Genomic DNA, 20,258 nt, shown 5'->3' with positions numbered 1-20,258 from the left:
GATAAAAAAGATTGGAAGGTTATTTCTACCATGATAAAAATTTTTCAAGACTCACAAATAAAAATTTTAATATGCCTATTACCAGGGAATTACGACAAAAAACAAAATAAATACTTACAGAACAATGACCCACAAACCAATGACTTCACGTTAGGGAAAAACTTCAATAACATAATCAACAATAAATTAAAGGCTGAAATCGAACAAATTGCAGGTTCATTTATAAAATCTGAAAACGTACCCGCAGACGGTGACTGTGGTGCACATGCACTACGTATATGCTTAAAACAACATGGCATATATAGAAAGACGGTAGAAATACTAAACATGCTCGGAATTCCTAATTGCAAATCGGGTTACTACCTCAAAGATGACGATCTAGCGTTTATATGTGATCAATTTAATTTCAACCTATATATAATACATGAAAATTCCGAATACACAAATGCTATAATTTACTGGAAATTAAATAGGAAAAACATAGGGATATTCAATAAAAATTGTCATTGGACACCAGGAATAATCACAGAAACATATAACCCGCGTCAATTCAATAACACAATAATAAATACGGTCTTTCAGGATTTTAATACCATAGAAAAAAATGTAGATAATTTCTTACATGAATGTTACGATCACTTAAAATTATCACAACAAAATCCCATTACAAAAAACAATAGTGACAACAATTTAAAAAACGACACGTCAACTATATGGTACTTACAATTTTGCCAGAACTGCGAATATTTGTCCACGTCTCAGGATATACGAGATGACCATGATGACAAGGAACAGTTTTGGAGTGAAGGAGGAAACATTATGTTTTGTGAAATATGCGGAAACTACGTAAGAGAATATCGGAACCGGCCTATACAAGAAGACGAAGAAATCATAGAAACAAAAGACCAGCTAATTCAACACAAAAATGAAAATAAAATCAATACAAATAATATAAGCATAGATTCAGATACAGAACGAAAACAGAGAGTGTTATCAATAAAAATGAAACTAGACGGTAACGAGAAAAATGCAATAATAGATACAGGCTCAAATCTATCATGCATAGATTATTCCCTAATAAAAAATAAACAACACATTAATCCCAAAGAACAATTAATAATAACGGGCGCAGATAATAATGAACTAATACAAATTGGTACAACTACATTAATTATTACAATCAACTCAATCCGATATCAAATTAAAGTGTACGTTATTAAAGGACTAAATTGCAAAATTCTATTAGGAAACGATTTCAACATTAAATATAACTTAAAAATCGATTTTAAAAATAAAAATATACAAATTGGAAATAATATTATAAAAATGGACGAAATATGGTACAAACATAATGAAAATCACAATATAAATCTCCATACGACAAGAAGCTTCACGAGTAATACATTAAATAACAAACATAAGGTAAAAATTAAATCCGATGACAATATTACTATTGCACCAAAATCAAAGGTAAAATTAAAAATATACACAACAAGCGAAAACATACAAAACCAGTATGCTATAATGCCCACAGAACGCTTACACAGAGAGAAACATTTGACACTACAAACCCAGATAATAGACAAATCTGACGAAGTAATTTTATACAATCATTCCAACGTATACAGTAATATTTCAAAAGGAATGACAATAGCGACTATTTATGAATTAAACATATTAAATAATAAACACGAATCAAAGGAAATTAACCTAAATAATGAAACCACGACTAAAGAATACGACATAAAGGACGATCAAGGTACAATAATAAACATTTCTAAGGAACTAAATAACGATCAACGCAACAAGGCAACGAAATTAGTAAATAAGTTTAGACATTTATTTACATCCGACCCATTAAACATAGGATGTGCAAACGTGGAACCATGCGAGATAAAATTAAAATCTGACAAACCTATATTCCAGCCTCCATATAGAACACCCCCAATCCAAAGAGAAAAATTAAAAACAGTAATTTATAAAATGATAGAGGCGGGCATCGTCGAGCCAAGTCGAAGCAATTATGCGGCACCAGTATTTTTAATACCCAAAAAGAAGAAAGGTGAATACAGATTTTTAGTGGACTATAGGAAATTAAATAACGAGACTATAAGTGACAAACACCCTATACCTAGATCACAAGACCTATTTAGAAGCCTGGAAGGTGCAAAATATTACAGTACTTTTCAAATACCAGTAAAAAAGGAAGACCAAAATAAAACGGCCTTTATCACGGATTTCGGACTATATAATTTTAAACGAATCCCTTAATGTTTCAAAAACTCAGGTCCAATTTTTCAAAGAGTTATCAATAATTTATTCAGTGACTTTTTATATAGAACAATGATAGCGTACTTGGACGACATATGTTGCTTCGTCAATGATTTCGAGGAAGCTTTAAGCAGACTAGAGGCAATATTTAAAAGACTGGACGAAGCAGGTTTAAAGTTAGAAACTAGCAAATGTGTAATATTAGGTACAGAAATAGAATTATTAGGTCATAAAATATCCGATAAAGGACTTACACTGATGGAGAAAAATATAAAGGCGATAACACATTTCCCGATACCAACAAAAATCAAAGACGTAAGAGCATTCATTGGATTAACAAGCTATTACCGGAAATACATTAAAAATTTTGCAAAAATCGCAACAACCCTAACTGACTTAACAAAGAAGGAAAATAAATTTCATTGGAGTAGCTCCCAAGATAACACATCACTTGAAGGGCTCTCGGGAATTTTAGAACAAAACGACAACAATGGAAAACGACACCCTATAGCATTTGCTTCAAGAAAATTAAAAGGGGGAGAAAGAAATTTTACTACCACAGAGTTAGAAATGTCAGCAGTTGTATTCGCAGTAAACTACTTTAAGGAATATTTATTAGGCAGAAAAGTAACAGTATTTAGTGACCATTCAAGTTTACAATATTACCAAACGATGAAAAATCCATCATCCCGTATAACAAAATTCATTTTTAAATTATTAGAATTTGATATTGAAATTTAACATCGCCCCGGCCTTTGGAACACAGCCGCTGACTGTTTATCACGGTATCCGGTAGACACGTTACAGGTAAAAAATATTTTCGAAACCAAAGAAAACGAAGAAATAAATTTCGACACAATAAATACAGAAAAAATCAAAGAAAATCAATTAAATGACGAATTTTGCAAAGGCATCATATCTGCAATAAATGGAGACAATAATTCTAAATACAAAAGGAAAACCAGGCAATTCATAATAAAAAACGATATGTTATTTTATAAAAATTGGTCACCAAATGGAACTAACATATTATTAGTAATACCAAAAAAACTAGTTAACGTAGTGTTAAAATCCTATCACGAATCAACGCTATCAGCACATTTCGGAATCACCAAAACAATAGCAAGATTAAAGAAGAAATATTACTGGCCAACAATGATAGTAGACACAAACAAATTCATAAAAACCTGTATGTCATGTCAACTTTCGAAAAACCAAAACGGTAAAAAACCAGGCTTATTACAACCTATTCCGTTAATCGACACCAAACCCATAACAAGACTGTGTTTTGATTATTTAGGCCCCCTACCAACTTCAAAAGGTAAAAAATATTTAATAGTAGCAACATGCAATGCAACCAAAATGGCTTTCGCAAAAGCTGTCAAAAACGCAGATGCAGCAGCAACAATCGACTTTTTATTAGATATAATAACCACTTACGGCACCCCAAAATATCTTGCAAGCGACAGAGGTACACATTTTAAAAACAATGAAGTAAAAAACATTTGCGAAAAATTAGGAATAACTCAAATCTTTTCTACTTCATACCACCCACAAAGCAATGGAATGACCGAACTGATGAATAAAATTATATGCAACGCCCTAACACATTACGTTGACAATAATCAAAAAAACTGGGCGCTTTATTACAAAATGGTAGTTTTCGCATACAACACACACCCGCACGCAAGATTTGGTTACTCGCCATTCTACTTAATGTATGGAACAGAGGCAACGCAACCTTTAGACAACAAAATTTACCCACTCGAAACAGACTACAATAGAATTGAAGTAATAACACAATTACAAAAAGTTAGACAAGAATTACCATATCCAATATAGTATTATATAAAAAATTTCAAACTAAGAATAAAGTGAATATTGTAAATTGTTGCGCACCCCCCCCCCCCCCACCGATATTTGCTCTGGATTTGTGCCTGCTTATATTTGAGTTATAAAATAGATAATTGTTATAGGTATAATTACTAAATATATAATGTATTACTTTACAAAATGAATTACCTTTCATAATAACTGAACAATCTTTCCAGATGTACCCTAAGATTTAGTGCAAAAGCTCTGATTAATCTAAATCCTTCATCCATGTTTTGGGCAGGCAATAATGGAAGGCATAACAGAAATTTTAACGCCTTCAATGCATTTTCGTTGCTATTAATATGATGTAAGTATTCCAATTTCTGCATTTTTTTCCAAACAGCCTAAAAAACATAAGTGGAATGTTAATACAATTTATACAAACATTCATATTTGTTTGTAATACTTAATTAGGTACCACTTACTTGATTGTGATGAAACCAACATCCAACAGAACGAGCTCCTGGAAAAATGGATATCAGTACATCCCTCAAAGCTATTTCCTAGTCAGTGATTATAATTTCAGGAGTCAAATTTGGTAACAGATTATTTTTAATGAATCGAATGACACAATCGTAAGAGTTTCTGCTTTTACTCTCCATCAATACATAAATAATTGGTATAGACTAAAAATATTTAAGTAAGTATTTAAAATTAATTACTAATTTTAAAATCTAATTTTTATAAATTTTATTTTGATAGGTGTATGTAATAATGTCTTACATAGTTCTGAATCATACAGTGAAAAGTAAACAATTGATAGCCCATATTTCTGGGTACCACCTTGAATGTAGCATCCGCATGTATTTCAGAAATACCATCTCTTACTACATTCTGGATTAAATTAGTACAGGCTAAAACAACGTTTCTCCTACCATCAACATCTTGTACACATGCCTTAAAAAATGGAGCATTACAACAAGAAAAACGTTGAAGTTCTCCATTTTCAAACTGTGCCACCAAGTCTTCTAAAGAATTTGGCATTGTAGGCATGGAACTGCGTCTACTATATCGCATGATAGATTCAGCAGTAGACCATGGGTACAATGCTGCTGTATCCATATGCCTGTTTCAGATGAAATTAATATAATATTAATAAATTGTTATACATTTTACCTAAACTAAAGTGATTTACCTTCTTGCCTCTTCATCGTATATATTTTTAACAGCCCATTCTCTGTAGAAGCTCTTTGTTTCAACACTCCACGAAAATTTACAATTAAATTGTCATTTTCACTTGGATCGTGATTGTGTGTTTAAGAACAATTTTTTGACCATTCGGTAATCTTTTTAAAGACCGGTACAAAAATGTGTGCGAGCTTTGCTGCATTTAAAATAACTGAAATATTAATATAGCAGTGATTTATTAAGAAATAGGTATATTCATAAATATATAAACATTAAGACCAAGTAGTTTTGAAAAAGATAGTAAATCTAGTAAACTAACAACATATGATTGTATAAAGGACTAAAATTTGAAAAACCTATTTAGTTTAAAAATATAATATATGTAATATGTATAGTTGTATTATAATTTAAATGTTTATTTTTACTTGTAAAAAAGTGATTATTCCAATTGTTGTTTATAATAATTCAGCATAATATTCTATTAAATTGTTATATTTATTTATGGTACTAAACAAAGTTAAACTATGATATAACTCTTTAATTATTTTTTCTTTTATATTATAAAACAATCTTCCAATAATTTAATAATTATTAAATTAGTCCTCGGAAGTTGATGCATATTGCATTTTTTTTTTTTTTATTGGAACATTTTAAACGATGTTTTCCTGGCCATAAATGTATTTCTCTAGCATGTGAATCTGAATAACTAATATTTATCTTTTTGGTGTTTATTGCTTTTACGTCATTTTCCCAAATTTTTAGTAATTTTTTATTAATTTTACACTAGTTCACTTCTTATCGTTTCTTGTCAATTATTATGCCGATAACTTAAAACTTGGAAATTTAACAAATATTTGTAATTTTTTTTATTTAATTTTTTATGGACTTTTTCATTTTTATATCATATTTTGAGTAGTTTGTAAGCATTGATAAATTTGTACAGAATTTTAGAGTAAAATATTTAAATAATATATTTTAATAACTTAAAATAAATATTTATAATTTTTAGGTCATTTTTTAATGTTTTGAAGGTCATCAACTTCTTATCCTAGTTATTATTATTAAACCAAAATATATACATTCAAATTGTTAATTGATGATAGGAACTAAAAAGAACTATAAAAAATTAAAAACCACCTGCATTTGAAAGAAATAGGTAGGTAGGCAACTAATAAAATTACATAATATACCGAAATTCTGTATATAACTTCCTACCTAAGTACCTATATAATGTTAAAATTTATTAAATTTTTTCAAAAACTTTGATGGGCAGAAATTTCTATTATAGAAGTTTTTAAATTTAATTTCCAAACATCAGAATATATTCAAAATACTTACCTTGTTCCATTCTTGATGCCATTATTATCATATTTATATCCAAGGTGTTGCATTTTTAACTTTCTTCAATTTTTTTTTTCAATTGAATAATTAAAAAAATTAAAAAATATCGATTTAATTGAGGTTTGACTCTTAAGGATGTCGAAAATCGAAAGAACGATTAACTTACCAGCAATAGAAATTTCACCATAATATATTGTTTAGTTTGGTTGTATAAATAACTTATTATAATTTTTCTATTATAATAATAGTTTTTGGTTTATTTATAATCTATAAAATATCACATAAATAATACGATAATAATCCTACTACTATAAATAGAAATTATAATTCCTATTGTTTAATTGTTACGTTTTTGTAATACCACATATTTATATACTATTCGAAAAAAAAATGTTGATAAAAACTAAAAAAACAATAATTAAAGGGCAATATTTTTGGGATATTGGATTTAAAAAATTCATATAATTTTAATAATTAAGGCTTGAAAATTGAGTAGAGGTTTTATTGTATTTTATTAATCCTTATTTCACCATTGGATAAATCAAAATCAAACATCCTTAATTGTTATATTTTGTAAAACTATTAGAACAAAAAATATACACTGCAGATTAAAAAATTTAAAAAACTAAACTTCATAAATTATTATTAATTCCTTGAGACAATAAATAATCATTACCATACCTATATTGCTAAAACCTGTCATCTATCTACTGTCATTATTTATATTTTGAATTTTCAACTGAGAAAACATAAGTGCTGTATTTAGATATTAGATTAGATAATAATAATAGATTGTATTTGAGACACTTTAAAAAAAAATTTCCGGTCAGTTGAAGGAGCCAGTCCGCCCTAACTATCGTCCAAGTTCAATTAGCAATTTTGGGAATACACAATTTTAAACTTTATAGGTAGTAGGTAGTTGTAAATTGTAATAACCTGAAAATTTGTGTTCCAAGTATTCCATCAGGGAATTTTATTACAATAAATTATATTTAATATAAATTATAAAATTATAATATTCAAAAGAAACTAATTTGAATTTGGATAAACAAGTTAAATTTGAAGCACGCATTAGCACATTTACATTTTACCGTGGCGAATCGTAAATTACGTACAAAAAGACAATATTACCAAGTATGAAATCCATATAGGTGGTAGGTACAAATGTACAGTTATAGAATCAATATATCTAAATTCATCATTTAAGTCTAGTAGAAATTAAGTAGGTGTTAGTTATTTATTTATACTAATTATTAAATGTAGAATAGGTATATTTTTTTCCATTATGTAGGTACATACTGAAAAGACATAAATACATAAATACATATAATTTTTTAAATACTACTTGGCATTTTATATTCTGATCTCTGGAATGCATCAATTATAGATTCACTTCACCATCAGAAAAATTACTGAAGTATATAATCTGAAGCATATATAATTACAACTACATAATATTGTACCTATGTATAGGACATAGGTACACCAGTGGTCTCAAACACGCGGCCCTTTCGATGTATATATTTCGTTAAACAATTTTGATTTAATTTTGTTTTTTTTAGATTTTGTATTAAAACGAGTAAAAAAAAGTTTTTTACTCTTAAACGTACTACTTAACGTAAATATATATAGCCCGTTGGTAATTTGAGTTTGAGACCATTGAGGTAACATACCTGTACATTGTACAGTGTACAGATATGTGCCGCGAACTTGATATATGAGGTTGCCATGAGATTATTTTAATTATATTTTTAATACGTGATTTATTACTAGGTACCTATAGAAATATTATTAATTATAAATAATATATTACTAGTTTTATTTTACTATATAGGGTGGACTCGAAATTTTAGACCAATTTTAATACCTTATCATACGCTGTCACAAAAAATAGAAAAGCACAAATCATTGTCAAATCAATATACCTATAACCTAATTAGTAATTAGTAATTACCTATACTTACAGGCTATAACGATTCGCTTAGAATCTAAAATATCAAATAGGTTAATAGGTAATAAATTAGATACACATATATATTAATAAATAATAATACGTTAGTTTAATTTTCATTTCACAAATAAACACAAATTAAATGTAACAATATGATATAAAATGATGATGTCTCCAAAATGCTGCAAGCTTGTGTAGAAGATATAACGTTCTATAACTAGTTAAACTTGTAAAATATTAGAATACCTAATACCTATATTATACAATATACGAATAAAACTATTTATATAAATATTATATACAATCCAAAAACAAAAATTTCTAATAATAATAACTGCAGGTTATAAGATAATACCACGACATGGGTAACACTTCAATACAAATTTCAGTTTTACACTAATATGCAGTTCATTGTAACTACATTAATATTATTAAAATTGATTATCTAGTATTTACACATATATATACCAATAAGTACTAATTATATTAAAATAATCACTTTTCCAAAATTCTGTATGTTCGGTACTTCAATGGTAGAGTGGACTGTATTAGGTTTAAAAACAATGATGGTAGGTGCCTGGTAGACTCGTATCAAAATAATAAATAACACGATTTGTTATGATTCAAAAGAGCCGGGCTGCGGCCTACTATTTAACAAAATCAAAACAGAAAATAAAATAAATGTAGAGGGCACAATAGGTGCTGGCCAGCAAAAGGGTATTAAATTGATATTACGGCTAACATAATAAATAATGAATAATACACAGATATATATATATATATAAAAACCGTGACGGCGGCTGCAGTCCCGGTTGACGGTGATGACAGACGGTGAGTAGTGGACAGGTGCCGGGAGACGTGAACCATAGACAGGTGATGATAGACGGTAACGGTACTACGGTAAAGCGTGAACGGTAACTATGCGGTACGACTATCGGACGGTCGCACTCGGCACACCACTATCGAACTCGGAGCAGTGACTGACTCGCTACACACACGTACATATTACGGTAGATAGGGCGGACGGCGTCCTTAACGCTTATCAAACACTGTATTCTACTTATTTAATTTAAAAACATTAAGTGTGTTTTGACGGGTATGATAATTATGATTAAACAAAAATTTGCTATAATTCAGCCTGAATTATTCAGGTGATATAAATTTAGCAAAATGTCCTTAGCATAAAGTTGTTTTAGACAGTTGTAGTGTTTTTATATTATAATTTCTATAAAATATATCGGTGAATCGTATTTTATAAGGATTTTGAAATGCAATCTTTAATAGTTAAGAAATTTATCGTTGCTTTCTCTAACTTAAGTGTGGGTACCTAGTTCAGAGTTAACGAACTTATGACGTGGAAATTCTTTTAGCGACTCATTTGTCTTAAAAAGACCATTCGTCGTAAAGACCGTAATAAAAAAAAAACACTTATTAGCACGTAATGATATAGATCAAATATAAAGATTATGGGTATTATCATTACAAAATAAAATATCAAGTATAATGTAATGTTTAACTTGTTTTTTATCATTCAAACCATTGATAAGGAAGGCATTTCTTTAGTTTAAATAATGTCGTTTTCAGATGCCAATATCATAAGCGCAATTAAATTGTCTTGAATTGATATGTTAGTCTGTATTTTTTCTTGACTCTATTAAATTTTGAAAAAGCTCTTTCGGCTGAACTATTTGAACTTGGTATAGTTAAATAAATTTAAAGTGTAATATATCAATTGGAAAATACATCAATTATTTAATTTTCATTAAACCATTTCCGAACATCAAGTACCAACTAGTTACTACAGTATTACCTACCTATACTAAAATATTCACAGTCTTTAATTGATGGTTTGCATAAGGGAAAATACTCTTGAAAATGTTTAATTAAATTTTTTATGTAAGCATCTAGTATCTATACATCTTCCTTGTGTAGGTCGATATAAATTTCTAAATACTTATTGCTCAATATCATCTTCTTAATTAATTGTGTCAATAATTGGAACACACGACTTTATAAAAAATAAAAAATTGTCTGAAACAAACTTGTAAGCTTCAATTGTTTTGTCTAATTCTGAACTAACTATACCTAGTGATATTAAAAATAATAATACGGAGTTTGACTTGTTAAGTGCGATATCTAAATTTAGTTAATTTTAGGTTAAGTGATAATGACTTATAGTTATAGACTTAAGATTAAATTACAATGTTTCTTGAGGAACTAGGTCATGCGGGCGTCCACGTTTGAAGGCGGCGTAGCGGATCTGGTCTGATGTTGAGGTGGTAGTACATTGAGCCAGTTCACTTGTGGAAAGATTTGAAGAAGCCCACAGCCAAGTGTTTGATGTGGTCTTAAAGGTATTGAATTTTGAGGTCTTTATGTATGTTTAGGTTTACAAACCATGGCGCGTTTGTTATTGTTCTTAATACTTTGTTTTGGAATGTTTGCATTTTTTTTAAGGTGAGCTTGTACACATTTACCTTAAATAGGGCAGGCATAAGTGATTAATGGAGGCAGTACTTGCTTGTAAATAAGCAAGGAAAGTTTTATCATAGCAAATACTATTAATTTGCCGTGCCCTCCTCCATGGACTCCCATTAATCAGGACTTGATTCCGATATTGGTATTTCACAGAGTTTGCGAAATTAAACGAGACACAGTTATAAATTGTATTCAAATTAGGTATTAAATATTAAGAACTTTATAGCTTGAAATTAATTTGAGTCATACATTTTAATTATACATTCAATAAAATTAAAAATATTATAAGCTTTGAAATTGAAAATGGAATACAAGTTATATTATTGAAATTTATTTCAAAATAGTTTATGGTAGTTAAACCATTTTTAATAACTACCAGAACCTTAGTAGCTATTGGAATTAGATTTGATTTATCTCGATTATACATTTTGAGTGTACTTTATTACCATCATCTATAGTTTATTATGAAAAAACTAACAAGGTAAAAAGGACTTGTATGAATTTAGAAGTAACTTTATTTCATCCTTAACCCAAATCGCTAGGTAATAAGAAAATATAAATGATTTCTCTAAAAAAGTCATCGAGTTTTAATACACTTTTCTAATATTTTTGACTTAAATATTAAAGAAAGGGCGCAGAAATTTGTACAAAAGTTTTTCCTCACTTTTAAATATCGCAGTACCTACAATATGAGTTAGTTTAGAATATGTGGAATAGTCTCCGTTAAAAGAAGTAAATTAAGAAATAACAAGAAAAAACAAATACCAACATATTATATGTTTTCGGCAATTTGTTTTAAAATAACACTTGATTTTGATACCTAATCCATTTTTGATTTTCATAGAACGAAATGTTATCTTTCTATATTTTGTGATATAGTTTAAAAAATACTAAGTATATCTGATATTCCGTTTTATTATTTTTAATGTTCACCTACTAGAGCAAAAAAAAAATAAATATATATTAAATACATATTTAGTTTTGTTTTCGTTTTTTATAACAATAGCATTAACTTTTTAAATGGATACTGAGAGTATATTCATTTATTATTTTAATTATTTTTTAACGATTCATTTATCATTTTTCAAATCATTTTTGTATCTTTATTTACTTTATCTATTTTATTTTATTGAATTAATACACTAGTACTAATTTTATTTTAATATACCACATATTATATCATGTCGCGGAACAATATTATCATAGATCAATAATACCCCCGCTTTAAATAGTTTAAATATCTACTTTGTATTGTTAAGGCACTCTACTTGAGAGCGCTGGTGTCGTTTTTTTTTGATTTTCCGGATTCTTACAGTCCGTACATTTTTACTTTCCAGATTTTTACGGTCCGGGATATAATGGTTCGCATGTTTTTACTTTCCGGATTTTTACGGTCCGCTATATGACGGTTCATTTTTATTTTCCGAGTTTTTACGGTCCGGGAATTTACGGTTTACCATTTTCCAGATTTTTACTGTCCGTGATATTACGGTCTGAATATTTACATTCCAGAATCCTACAGTCCGTTCAATTATTTTCCGGGATTTTACATGCGTCCAGCTACGAGATATTTATTTGGTTATCGCGTTTAATGAGTGGACTGTGGATTTTTCCTAAATAAAAATAATCTAGTACTAAAATAAATGGTATTGCTATATTTTGATGGTACCTACCGTTGTTCTCAGATAAATAAAACAAATCATCTTCGTAAAATCAAAACATTTTTTTTTCTTCAGAATCTAAAAAAATAGTAGAAATAATAATTTAATTACCTGTTATTTTAAGCTCTTTTCCGATTTCTTCCCACGCATTTTGTTGGTCCCGATTAGGGATGGGCATGAAATCCGAATATCCGGATATCCAAATCCGGATTTGAATCAAATTCTTATCCGAATTATCCGGATTATCCGGATTTATGGATTTGCTTTTTTATGTGACTTCAGACTTACAAATATTTTTAATGTATGGTAAAATAAATTATTTTATTATAATGAAAATTTAACAAAATGTTATATTATATCAAAGTTCGTATCATAAAAATCGTTCGAAATGTATACATTTCAAATAGATAAGTATAGTGTATACCCAATTAATTAATCTTTACTGCATAACCTTCGGATGGTCATTGAAAAAGGTTTTTTGAAGATAAGTTAAATTTATCTTACAACAATAATTGTTATCGATATAATTGTTTACTCGGACATGTTCTTTTACAATTATCAAATAAAAATTATCGAAAAATATCAAGTGGAGAGTGGAGACATATTTGTAGGAATAGTATTTCTGTTGCATCAAACGTGTTAACATTGAATAATTGTACTATAATGCCTCCAAGTAAAATTTGGAATTTTTTTACGCGTGGCGAATCAAATAAAACTGTTATATGTTCTGTATGCAACGACGTTTTAAAAAATATGGGATCTACATCTATTTTATGGTCGCATTATAATCGGTGGCATAAGCCCACTGCAAACGAAATTAATGAAGAACAGCACGCTAAAGAACATACAGGGTAAGCATGTTATTAATACTACACTGTTTGTGCTTTAATTAGTTATTAAAGTGAGAACTTTATTGCGCTATAATATGCGCTATATGCGCTTAATTGGGGACCTATTTCGTTGAACGTCCGCGTAAATAAATATATAATTGGTTGCTATTGGTTAATCTGGCACATTTGTTGATTTCTATTATTATTTTTTGTCAATATACATATTTATGTATATAAATGAATGTCTGTGCGTAGATTAGACCTCTGGTAAGAAGATAGGCTAATTTAAAGAGTGTTAAATTTGGTTTTTTTCATTGTATTTTAGTACGGTTAGGTTAGTTTAGGATTTTGTATTATTTAATTATATTAATCCAACTTAGGCGGAATTAAGTAAAAATAACAAACTTGGTAAAACTTTGATACTTTACAGTTAAATCATACACTTAGGTACGTACAAACAGTACGGGGTCCGCGATCTACCGCAGATAGATTGCCTACCTGATAATAATATACTGCTGCCGTCAGTATACTGATTTTTAATAAAACGAGGTAATCTAATAACATGACAATGAATAATGATCCCTTGCAATCTACAACAAGATATGGCACTACATTATATGCAGTTTTCTCTGGATTTATCGATACTCTTGAATCAAAAACATTTATATTGTATTATAGTTATCATAAGCCCATTGTTACATCAATTTCACTAGAAAATTGACAAAATATTACGATTGAACCCGTAAATGATAATAAAATTGATGTTAAACTTGTACCAAATATTGAAAGCGTTGCTGTTGAACCCGAAGAAAATAGTCAATATTTATGTGATAATTTATAAATTAAAAGTTAATGTAGAACCTGCACGAGCTATTGAAAGTGTTACCATTGTATTAGTAGAAAATAATTAATTTTAAGATGACATATATGTATATTTGATTGTTATATTGTAATAATATTTTGCATTTATCATACCATGTCATCATAATATCTAACCTGAAAATATAGTTCTCACTTTTACGGTACGTCTCGCGATTTTTTATTTAATTTTAATTATTGAATAATTGTTATTACACTAGATTAAAAATCCCAAAATATTTTTTTGTAGAGAAATTGATAGTAATGAGAGCAATAGCGATAATGAACAAATAGCTTCAACATCTTCAACTTTCATTTCTTCTCAGTCAACTTCCTCATCATCAATCAGCCCTGTTTTAAAACGTAAAAAGCACTACCATAACGATAACATTTGTAAAAGAAATTCAAGACCATTAGATAAAAATCGATGTGAAATTATTACGCAAAGTATTTGCAAAATGATAATTGTTGATATGTTACCATTTAGTACAGTTGAAAATAAAGGTTTTCGTTCATTAATTTCAATAATTGAGCCACTTTATACTATTCCATCGCGAAAAAGCATTACTACACGTATTGAAAAAAATGTATATAGATAAATCACAAAGTATCAGAAATAGCATAGAAAACATTAATTATATTTATTTAACAACTGATGGTTGGACATCAACAGCAATTGATTCATATTTAACATTTACTGCTCATTATTTTGATGATAATTGGAAATTGTATAGTGTAACTCTTTCAATTGAAGAAATACAAGAAAGTCATACGGCTGAAAATTTAAAAGACACTACCTATTATGAATGTTATTGAGTCTTGGAATTTAAATAATAAAATAACGGGAATTAGTCATGATAATGCTGCAAACATTTCAAATGCTGTAAAACTATTTTACGATCAAGATATTTATTCAAATCGTTGTGCTGCTCATACACTACAATTAGCTGTGAAAAAATGTTTAGATTTAAATACATGTCGTCCTTTATTAAAAACCGCATCAAAAATTGTTGCTAGTTTTCGACAATCTTCTAAAAGAACATATGCCTTAGAAAATTATTTAGCTGAGAAAGAGTGCAAAAAACTTAATCTTGTACAAAGTTGCCCTACACGTTAGAATTCTACTCTAGATATGTTAGAACGATTGTTGGAACTTCGTTCAGCTGTAGTTGTCATTATGTCTGATCGGACATTTTTTAATAGTAAGATCGCGAAAGATCAAGAATTACTAGAAGAAGACTGGGAAAAAATAGAAATACTTGTTACTTTATTGAAACCATTAAAAACAGCAACAACAGTTTTATGTGCTGATCAAAATGTCACTATATCAATGGTAAGTTGATTAAAAATTATAAGTATAAATTAATATTCAACAATAATTATTATTTTGTAAGTATCATAAAATTGTTGTGTTTATTTTCAGGTTTTACCAATTGTTAAAAGTCTTATTGTAAAACATTATAAACCCAATAATCTAGATAGTAGGTTTTCAACTCTATTCAAAGAGACCATTATTCACGAATTATCAACACGTTTTTCTGTAGAAATTGATGTTGACAACGATTGCAAAAGAGAAATTAGTATCACTCAAATGGCTAGCATTTGATCCTAGATACAAAAATATGTCATTTGAATCTTCCGAAAATATTAAAAATCGTATTAAACAAATAGTACGTTCAAAAATGGTTTTGTTAAGCAGAAACAGAGGCGGACTGGCCAGGTGGGACAGTAGGAAAAGTCCTACTGGGCCGCAGGCTTTCTAAGGCCGCCGGGCCGAACCATGTAAATTTAAAATGTTAATCTTTAAACTAAAATAAAATAATAATAATTATATGAAAATAAGTCTATTATGATTATCTTATATTATAAAATGGTTATAAAATATAAATGCAAGTTTTTATTAATACAAAATAAAGAAAATATTATACATTTAATTCAGCTTGGTACGGCGATACTTCTATTTATAACTTTTAATAAACAATGTAATATGGATAATAATTCCATTTAAATGCGGGTCATCGTTTGGTCGCCGGGTGGTTGGTGGTGGCTGACGGGTTTTTGTTGTATAGTGTTCTAGACGGTCTAATGTTCATTGTACATTTGTGTAGATGTGTAAAATCATATAAGTGTGGATGAGCATATTATTATAATATACCATATACATCCAAAAATAACCATTAATAATTATTTTTACGCGAGTACAGAATTTCCGATTGCTGACAGACGAGTGACGAAGTGACGACTGTGCACACTACTGCTTGAGTACAAACGCTACAAATTACAAACTGTTGTCTTGTCTATAATAGTATTATTATCTATGGTCTACTAGTCTGTATTAAGACATATTATAATAGCGCATCATTCCTTATATTGGATATATTTACGCTTTTTATTTTTGTTTGTAACAATTTTAAATAATGAATTCTAAAAAGCCAAAAGGTGGAGCTGCCAAAGAACGCGAAAAAAAGAAAATTAAATTACAAATTGCAGCCCAATCATGTCAAAACATATTAGATGTATTTAAGAAAACAAAACCTAGTGGTAATGAGTCAAATAATGAAAATCCAGTAAGTATTTATTTTTATAATTTTATTTACATATTTACCTACCTAATGTAATTTATTACACACATATATTTGACATTAATATTAGCATATTAATTAGATTTTATTTGCTTACATTTTAGTGTGATCAAATAAATATAGCTGCAGAGAAGTTATTGGTAAGTTTCTTAGTATAACTATCAATTTCCAATTTTTAATGAAATAATTCAACTTTAAAAAAAAAAATGAATAAAAATGTGTTAATTATTTATTATAAACATTTTCTATTTAGCATATTATTATATATTTTTTAAATTTTAGTGTGATAGGAATTCTACTGCTATAGTTCAAAACGAGCATGATTTAATAAGAGACATTGATATTGATTCAAATTTAGCATTTACTGTGACTAAAAATCAAACAGACACAGCTACAGAAAAATCATTGGTAATGTTTTTAATATTATTGACAATTAAATATATTGATTTTAAATACTTGTTATTCTTTAGAAAATCTACTCAAAAACAGTGGTTGTGGCTTGAATTGTGGGATAATAAGGCCCCCCTAAATTTTTATAAAAATATGCTAGAGTATTCTTTCTAATTATATCCAATTCGATAAATCATTTAAACTTTCAATTTTTTTTTTTTTATACTTTTACATCCCTCTTTTAGCTTATTTCTAATCCAAGCACCTCTTTATAAAAAAAAGAACATAATCATATATAAAAACAATAATTAATTAAATTAAAGTTTATAGTTAATGTTATAATTAGGGCTATGAAATAGCCACATTTGACTATACATATTAATATAGTATACAATGCACTTAAAATGGTCTTTAATTAAATTTTTATATTTATATTGATATTAGTATATTATATTCATAATCATTTATTTATTTAATAAAAAAATAAAAATTATAAATAATTGATTGAATTTGAATTTTGATTTTAAAGTTGATTATTTTTTTTAATAATACTATTTGCTTGAAACATTTTTAAAAAATATTTTATTATCTATTAAAATGATTTTTAATTCGGTTTAACTTAAAAGAGTATTTCTATTAATCCTTATTTAATATACAATTTGTATAGTTAGATAGTATAACTAGTATAAGATCTATATTATTAAAATGATTGAAACGATAAATTATTAATGATAAATGATTTATATTTTAGGAAGTTGAATCTCTTGAGTATCATTTGCCATCTAATGAAGAGTTATTTAAACTAGAAAATAATGCTGATATCCTTAAAAAATAAACTTTGTTAAACAACATCCCATTCAGCCATCATTTTTCAGTAATATCCAATTAGATCTACAAAAGCTTTATTTTAGAAAGACACCAGATAACAAAAAAATTGCACGAAAGTGGTTATCAGTGCTATGTGTTAATACTGAGCTTAAAGCTATATACTGTCCAATTTGCATTGCATTTAGTTCATCTGCTACTACATTTTCTAACGGTTGTAATAATTTCAAACATATTCATGAAGTTGTTAAAATACACGAAAAATCGTCAACTCACAGGCACTCAGTAAAGCTTTTATAATCATCTAATGATAAATCTATTGAATTTGGTATCAATAACAATTTAATGGCAATAAAAAAAAATCAAATACTAGATAATATTCATGTTTTAATGAATGTTTTGAAATAGTTAAATTTCTTGGTCGTCAAAATTTGCCATTCAGAGGTCCTAAGAACTCTGAAAGCTTATATAAGTGGGACGATGAAGACAATTTGAACAAAGGAAATTTTTTGGAGTTGGTGAAGTTTACAGCTAAACGTGATGCTACGTTATACAAACATTTGAATTCCGCTATAGAGACAGCAAACGCAGCAAAGTAAACTTGGAAAAAAAATCATTAACTTCTTGTGGTAGGGGTTCACTGGTGACTTTACTGTCTAAAACTACCGTGAATAAAGTTGTTTTATCTATCATGAAGTCAATAAGGGATAGAATTAAATTGGAATTGGGTGAACAAAATTTCACCTTACAAATTGATAGTACACAAGATGTTGGTGTTGTAGATCAAGCTGCAGTGTGCATACGGTACATTTATGAAGGTGAAGTAAAAGAAAGACTATTTGCTTTATTAAAAGTGGTTGATTCATCAGGAAATGGCTATTATGATATGTTAAAAAAACTTTTTTCTGAACATTCCATTAAGTTTGATCGTATTATTGGTGAATCATTTAACGGAGCAGCAAACATGAGAGGGGAGTATTCAGGTTTACAATCTAAGATTAAAAGTCAAGAAAACCAAAAAAGTATTTATATATGGTGCTACAGTCATGTGCTTAACTTATGTGTATGTGATACATGTAAAAGTATGGAAGCTAAAAAACTGTTTGGATTTTTGAATCGATTATCAACATTTTTTAGTGAATCTTATAAACGTATGCACGTATGGTTAAATGAAATTGATTCAAGTTTGGGATCAAATAAATTGAAAAAGCTTTAAAAAATAGGAGAAAATAATACGCGATGGTGGTCTCGAGAAAAAGCTCTGTTTTGGATTTTTGATGGTGATAAATGTCTTTTTCCTATAGTTATTAGTGCTTTACATCATATTTCTATTTCCAAAAATTTTGAACCTAAAGTTTGTTCAGAAGCATCTTCTTTATTAGATAATTTATGTAATTTTAAAATAATTCTCACAGCTCATATATTTTTGAAAATCTTTAAAATTATTGGACCAACGTCACGTTATCTTCAGACAAGAGGTATGGATTTATTATCAGCTTGGAGTATGATAGAATCTGTTAAACTAGAAATTGGACAAATTCACTTTGACAGTATTTTAGAAAGTTCTATCAATTTTTCGAACAATATGAATGACTCACTTAATAGTATGAATCTTCCTGAAGATTTATTAGTATCATCTTCTTTACCTGTTACTAGGAATATCAGAAAAAAAAGAATGTATGATGAGCTATGTGAAGACGAAACACCGGAGTTACCATTAGACAAATTTAGAGTTGAAACATATCAAACAATAATTGATCAGATTATTAATAGTCTAAATGAACGTTTCACCGACAATAATCAGTTGATAGCAGATGTTCAATACTTGATCCCTAAAAATTTTAAACAAATAGAACAAATGCCAAATACAGCTTTAAAACACTTGGCAAATTTAGCGAATTTAGATCACGGATTACTTTGTTTAGAACTTAAAAATTTTTCTAAAGTATATACCAAATTAAAAATGTCTACAATAGAAAAAACCAAACAAATCTACCGTCAATTTGATACTGATTCAGATACAGATAACGATGAAGATAATATATGTTCTGATACAGCATTTTCTTGT

This window comes from Aphis gossypii, unplaced genomic scaffold, assembly GCF_020184175.1.
Source record: "Aphis gossypii isolate Hap1 unplaced genomic scaffold, ASM2018417v2 Contig00469, whole genome shotgun sequence".
NCBI lineage: Eukaryota > Metazoa > Arthropoda > Insecta > Hemiptera > Aphididae > Aphis > Aphis gossypii.
This window is presented reverse-complemented; position numbering follows the sequence as displayed.